The 6,763-nt window shown below is 35.4% G+C and overlaps 1 non-coding gene across 1 annotated transcript; it reads right to left on the bottom strand.

Moving 5' to 3' along the window:
- Positions 1 to 2,642: 2,642 nt before the first annotated feature.
- LOC128032981 (small nucleolar RNA R71) lies at positions 2,643 to 2,748 on the bottom strand. Its single transcript, XR_008189319.1, has one exon. It is a non-coding gene; the product is annotated as a small nucleolar RNA R71 (small nucleolar RNA).
- Positions 2,749 to 6,763: the final 4,015 nt, after the last annotated feature.

The following is a 6,763-nucleotide window of genomic DNA, read 5'->3' as shown; positions in this document are numbered from 1 at the left end:
TAGTTTATTTTGATTTGTGATGTTTAAATCGTGGATATCATTTATAACTCTTTTGCATGTATATGGATTAAGGTTTCTTTCATATGTATATGTTTGTTTTGATTTTTATATTATTGTTATATTTAGCCAACCAAGAAAGAGGAGCGGAAACACGAAAATATACACAGTTTTTCATGCCCTTTTTAACTCAAATTCATGCAATTTCGTAGTAATTCTTGTTGAAAAATATATAATAAATATAAAATAATTAAATTGTAGTTAAATTATTAACATGTTTAATTTTAATTAATTTTATAATTAATTTTGATTTATTTTCGATAGATTAGCACAAAAGACAAAAAAATGGCTCGGTAGACAATACTATAAGCATAAAACTGAGAAGCGATTTTGAAGCATCGAGGTGAATTAATTTTTCAGCCTAATATGGTCCAAATTATGAATATTAATTCATAATATAATTAATTTTAATTTTAATCAAATTTCTTTTTGGTTAAATATTTATTATTAATTAAATTATGAAAAGAGGCCCAATTGTGCTAAACCGAGAGACTGATCCAATTGAGCAACTGGGCTGCCCAAAATCATCCAACATGCTGACTCAATCAGCTTATTTAGCTGATTATTTGGCTTGCAAAATATCCCTTGAAGGTTCCTTGAAATTACAGTCAAACCCTTCCACTTATCAAGCTTTTGTAGATTTGCCCCTAGCTAAATTTAGCAAATTTGAAAGCTTCAAACTTGCCACATGTGTGGCCGGCCATGGGGGGAGTCTATGGCTGATGATTTTTTCTATTTTTAGAAGCCTATCCAACTTATAAATACCCCCATTGGCTACTCATTTCAACACACCTCTGATCCTTTCATTCTTCACTTCTCTCTCACTTTCTCTCTTCAAAAACCCTTCATTTGTTCTTCTTTTTCCCTTCCATTCCCTTGCTGGTTTCCCCTCTTGGAAAAGATCCCTTCAACCACCATTGGTAGAAGCATTCAAGCACTCGTAGAAGCCTCGGTTCAACAAGAACAAGCACAGAAGGAGGAGCGGAGCAAACTAGTCAAGTTTCGGAGAAACACCGGATTTGATTCTAGTTCCCTATCCTTTAATTTTTATTGTTGTTGTTATGAACATGTTTATATGTTCAATTTAATCAATATGAATTAAATTTAATTTGTATTAGGTTGATTGCATTTCATCCACTTAAGTTATTAAAATTATGTTTGTGTTGTTATAGGCCATGGTAAGTTGTTTGATTAAGTAAAATCATGGTAATTAATTTGTATTAGGTTGATTGCATTTCATCCACTTAAGTATTTTTGTATTATAATTGTAAGGTAATTAATGAATTAATTATTTAATCGTATTGACATTGTAATTAATTGACACAATACTTTATCAGTGTATGTGTAATATTCTAAGGTAGCTGAGGGTTAAATTAGCGAAGGTATTAGACGGTACATTAGCTTTGCATAACTTGCAACATTATTGTGATTAAACTGTTTCAGGGTTGGAATACATTGTTACCTCACTTAATCTTTTATGTGCTTATGAAGATTGATTAATTGTTTGAATTGGCATTGGAAAATGTTCAAGAGATTAGTTAATTTAATAGGTACGTATGAGCAGTAGTTAGCAAATTACTAAGTTGTCATGATTTTATTCTTAATAACATGAACATGAGTTTAGTAATTCTAAGTCAAGAAAATAATTAATCTAACACAATTTTATCATCTTGATTAAAATCATCTTTTGAAATCGTGCATTAGAACTTTTATTTTTATTCTATTTTATTTTACTTAGTTAAATTTTAGTTTTTAAATAACTTCCTTAAAATCAAAATATTTTTCTTCACCAAAGTGTTTTTAATTCCATTCATAAATATTTTCTTTTCACATTCCCTGTGGTTACGATAACTCGACATTTACTTGTCACTTTATTACTTTTTGTGATTGTGTATACTTACACATTTCCATTGTTCCAAGTTTTTGGCTTGCCGGGGACTGTTCTAAAAGTCATTATTTGTGAATTTGTTAATTTTTCATTTTGGTTTTTTTTGTTCAATTCTAACTTAATTATTTTTTTCTGTGTTGTTTCAGGTGTTTATTAGTATTGATCGAATCATCGATTTACTCCTTGTAGACCCTGAGATTGAAAGAACTTTTGACAATGAAGAAGACAAGCATTTCGGAGAAGGATCGAAGAGATGAAATATGAAAATTCGAATCAAGAAAACGAAGCAAACCCCGCTCAAAATCGTATCCTTATTGTTGATGATAGGGATAGAGCTCTAAGACAGTATGCTATGCCAGTGTTTCATGATCTTAATCTGGGTATTAGGAAACCCAAAATCGATGCACTACAGTTTGAGCTAAAGCCAGTCATGTTCCAGATATTTCAAACAGTGGGCCAATTCAGTGGAATGCCTACCGAAGATCCTCATCTTTACTTAAGACTGTTTATGGAGGCGAGCGATTCATTCAAGTTAGTCGGAGTACCCGAAGATGTACTACAATTAAAATTGTTCCCATATTCACTAAGTGATAGAGCTCGAGTTTGGTTGAACTCATTGCCACCAAATTTCATTTCTACATGGCAAGAGTTAGCAAAAATATTCTTCATGAAGTATTTCCCGCCTAGCAAGAATGCTAAGTTGAGGACTGATATCACTGCTTTCCAACAATGGATGATGATTCTTTGTTTGAGGCATAGGAAAGGTATAAAGAATTATTACGAAAGTGCCCTCATCACGGAATCTCTCATTGTATCTAACTTGAGACATTTTGTAACAGTCTCAATGCTCACACGAAGATGGTAGTGGACGTTTTTGCTAATGGTGCTCTCCTTTCTAATTTGTATAACGAGGCTTATGAAATCATTGAGAGGATTGCCAACAACAATTATTAGTGGCCAACCAATCGAGCAGCGTCACGACGAGTCGCTGGAGTACATGAAGTGGACGCTCTCACTTCACTTGCATCTCAGGTATCCTCAATATCATCGATACTTAAAAATTTTACAACTAATGGGTTTAATAGTTTTATAACTCAACCACCTAATCACTTTGAAAATATAGCCTGTGTTTATTGTGGGGAAGGACATTTGTTCGAAGAATGTCCATCAAACCCAGAATCCGTGTATTACATGGGTAATCAGAACCAAAACCGAGGAAGGCAAGGACTGGAATCCAATTTTTATAACCCATCTTGGCGAAACCAGCCTAACCTTTCCTGGAGTAACCAAGGGGCTGGACCGACCTAGCCACCTATTTTAACCCAACAACTTCAGAAACCAACTCAAGCTGAACCTTCCAATAGTTTAGAGAATCTATTGAAGGCATATATGGAAAAGAATGATGCCACTTTAAGGAATTTGGAGAATCAAGTGGGTCAACTTGCCAGTGAACTCAAAAACCATCCATAAGGTGCTTTGCCTAGTAATATGGAGAATCTAAGAAATCTGGGGAAGGAGTATTGTAAAGCATTGGCATTGAGGAGAAGAAAGACATTAGAGCCTGACACCATTGAAATTGAGGAGGAGCCAACTAATGCTCAAGACTGAGTGGAAGTTCAACCGAGTTTGAAATTCCATTTTCACCAGAACCAAAATCTGCAAAATTCGATAAGGCAACTTCTAAACCAGTTAATTCTGATAAACTAACAACTTCGTTAGATGCAGAATTGCAACAGAAGACAAATCAACCAGTTCAAGTAAAGAATCCTCCACCACCCTACCCTCAAAGACTTCAGAAGCAGAAGTAGGAAGTCAATTTCAAAAAGTGTCTAGTCGTACTCAAGCAACCTCATATGAACATTCCGTTGCTAGAAGCACTTGAACAAATGCCAAATTATGCCAAATTCATGAAGGATATCTTGTCCAAGAAATGGAGACTTGGAGAATTTGAGATGGTACCCCTGCCGAAGGAATGCAGTGCATATATTCAAGATAAACTACCCCCAAAGTTGAAAGATTCTAGATGTTTTACCATGCCTTGCAACATTGGAGCCACATATTATGGTAAGGCACTATACGATTTGGGTGTGAGCATCAACTTGATGCCCATGTCCATATTCAGAAAGTTGGGGATAGGTTAAGTTAGACCTACTACAGTTACACTTCAATTAGCAGATCAATCCTTAGCACATCCAGAAGGAAAAATCGAGGATGAATTGGTACGTGTAGATAAATTTATTTTTCCTGCTGACTCTGTTATTCTAGACTTTGAAGCAGATAAAGAGGTGTCAATCATCCTAGGAAGACCTTTCCTAGCAATTGGAAGGACCCGTATTGATGTGCAGAAAGGCAAGCTTACTATGCGTGTTTAGGATGATCATGTAACATTTAATGTTTTCAAGTCTATGCGATTTCTTGACACATTTGATTATTGTTCTACAGTATCTGATTTAGAGGAATTAGTCATAAAAAAGGAACTCAACTACGTTGAGGACCCGTTGGAGCAAATTATAACATCAGACCCTCCAAGTCATGAAGAGGGAGAGGAATACTTAGCTTCGCTAGAAGCTAATAAAAGGGGATTTAATCTGCAATCTCGTTTTGAATCATTGGAGTTAGATAGTAGAGATTATGTACAACCAAAAGTGTCAATTGAGGAGCCACCTAAATTAGAACTGAAGGTACTTCCATCACATTTAAAATATGTTTATTTAGGTAACCCTTTTACTTTGCCTGTGATTGTTTTAGTAGAATTGACTGAAGAGCAAGAAGAGAAACTCATCCTAGTGTTAAAACAATTCAAGAAGGCTACCAGATGGACCATAGCTGATATTCGTGGAATTAATCCGTCTGTATGCATGCACAAGATCATTTTGGAAGATGGCAAAAAGGAATGATTGATGGACAAAAAAGATTGAACCACATCATGAAGGGTGTGGTAAAGAAAGAAGTCATTAAGTGGTTAGATGTGGGTATAATTTACCCTATCTTAGACAGTTCGTGGGAAAGTCTGGTCTAGTGTGTGCCAAAGAAAGGAGGTATTACGATCGTTGAGAATGAGAATAATGAGTAAATACCAACTAGAACAGTTACGGGATGAAGAATTTGCATCGATTACCGAAAGCTGAACAAGGCGACTAGGAAAGATTACTTTCCTTTACCGTTCTTGGACTAGATGCTGGATAGACTCACGGGGTGAGATTATTACTATTTTCTCAATGGATATTCAGGGTACAATCAAATTACAGTAGCGCCAGAAGATTAACACAAGACAACATTCACATGCCCATAGGATACATTTGCATTTAGACACATGCCATTTGGTTTATGTAATGCACCTGCTACATTTCAAAGATGTATGATGTCAATTTTTACTAACATGGTTGAACAATACTTGGAAGTCTTTATGGATGATTTTTCAGTGTTTGGAGACACTTATGATGATTGCTTAGCCAATCTAGCCAAGGTACTAAGGCGACGTGAAGAAACAAACCTCGTACTTAATTGGGAAAAGTGTCATTTCATGGTACGAGAAGGTATTGTTCTAGAGCATCGGATAACGAGACATGGAATTGAGTTAGATAAAGAAAAGGTAGATGTTATTGAGAAACACCCACCTCCAACATCTGTAAAGGGTGTTAGGAGCTTTTTGGGTCACGCCTATCAGAGATTTATTAAGGACTTTTCCAAAATTGCTAAACCCTTATGCAAATTATTGGAGAAGGACATGATGTTCAAATTTGATGGGGAGTGCTTAAGAGCTTTCAATGATTTGAAGAGTTGGTTAGTTTCGGCACCCATCATCGTTACACCAGACTGGGATTTTCCATTTGAATTGATGTGTGACGCAAGTGACTTTGCGATAGAAGCTGTGATGGGCCAGCGAAGGAACAAATTTTTTATCCCATCTACTATGCAAGTCAGACTCTAACAGGAGCTCAAATGAATTATATGGTAACAGAGAAAGAGTTACTTGCTATTGTGTTTGGTTTTAACAAGTTTTGATCTTATCTTATAGGTACCAAAGTGACTGTCTATTCGGACCATTCGACAATTAAGTATTTACTTGCCAAGAAGGATGCTAAGCCGAGATTAATCCAATGGGTACTTCTACTCCAAAAATTTTATCTAGAAATTTAAGATCAAAAAGGGGTAGAAAATCAGGTTGCAGATCACTTATCCAGATTGGAGCCACAAGAAGGGAATTCTGCACTTATACCCATTCATGAGACATTCCTAGATGAACACATATTGAAGGTAAATCATGTCCATAATACTATTGGTTTGTTGATATTGCTAATTATTTAGCTTGTGGTTTGATGCCGATTGATAAGAAGTATCATCAAAAGAAAAAGTTTCTTCACAATCTGAAATACTATTTATGGGATGAGTCATATTTATTTAAAAAGTGTGCAGATCAAACGATCAGGAGATGCGTACATAAGATTCTATATCATTGTCACACAGCAATAAGTGGGGGACACTTCTAAGGTACACGTACTGCAGCCAAAGTATTGCAAGTCGGATTCTTTTGGCCAATATTATTCAAAGATGCATATGCTTATGTAAAGAGTTGTGATTGATGCCAGAGGGTTAAAAACATTACCAACAGAAATGAGATGCCCCGAATAAACATCATTGAGGTAGAATTATTCAATGTTTAGGATATTAACTTTCTCAACCCTTTCCCTCCGTCTTTTGGTCATAAGTATATATTGGTAACAGTAGAATATGTATCTAAGTGGGTTGAGGCTGAGGCATATCTGACGAACGATGCCAAGGTTGTGATGAAATTTTTATAAAAGCATGTGTTCATAA

This window comes from Gossypium raimondii, chromosome 9, assembly GCF_025698545.1.
Source record: "Gossypium raimondii isolate GPD5lz chromosome 9, ASM2569854v1, whole genome shotgun sequence".
In the NCBI taxonomy this organism is placed as follows: Eukaryota; Viridiplantae; Streptophyta; class Magnoliopsida; order Malvales; family Malvaceae; genus Gossypium; species Gossypium raimondii.
This window is presented reverse-complemented; position numbering and strand designations above follow the sequence as displayed.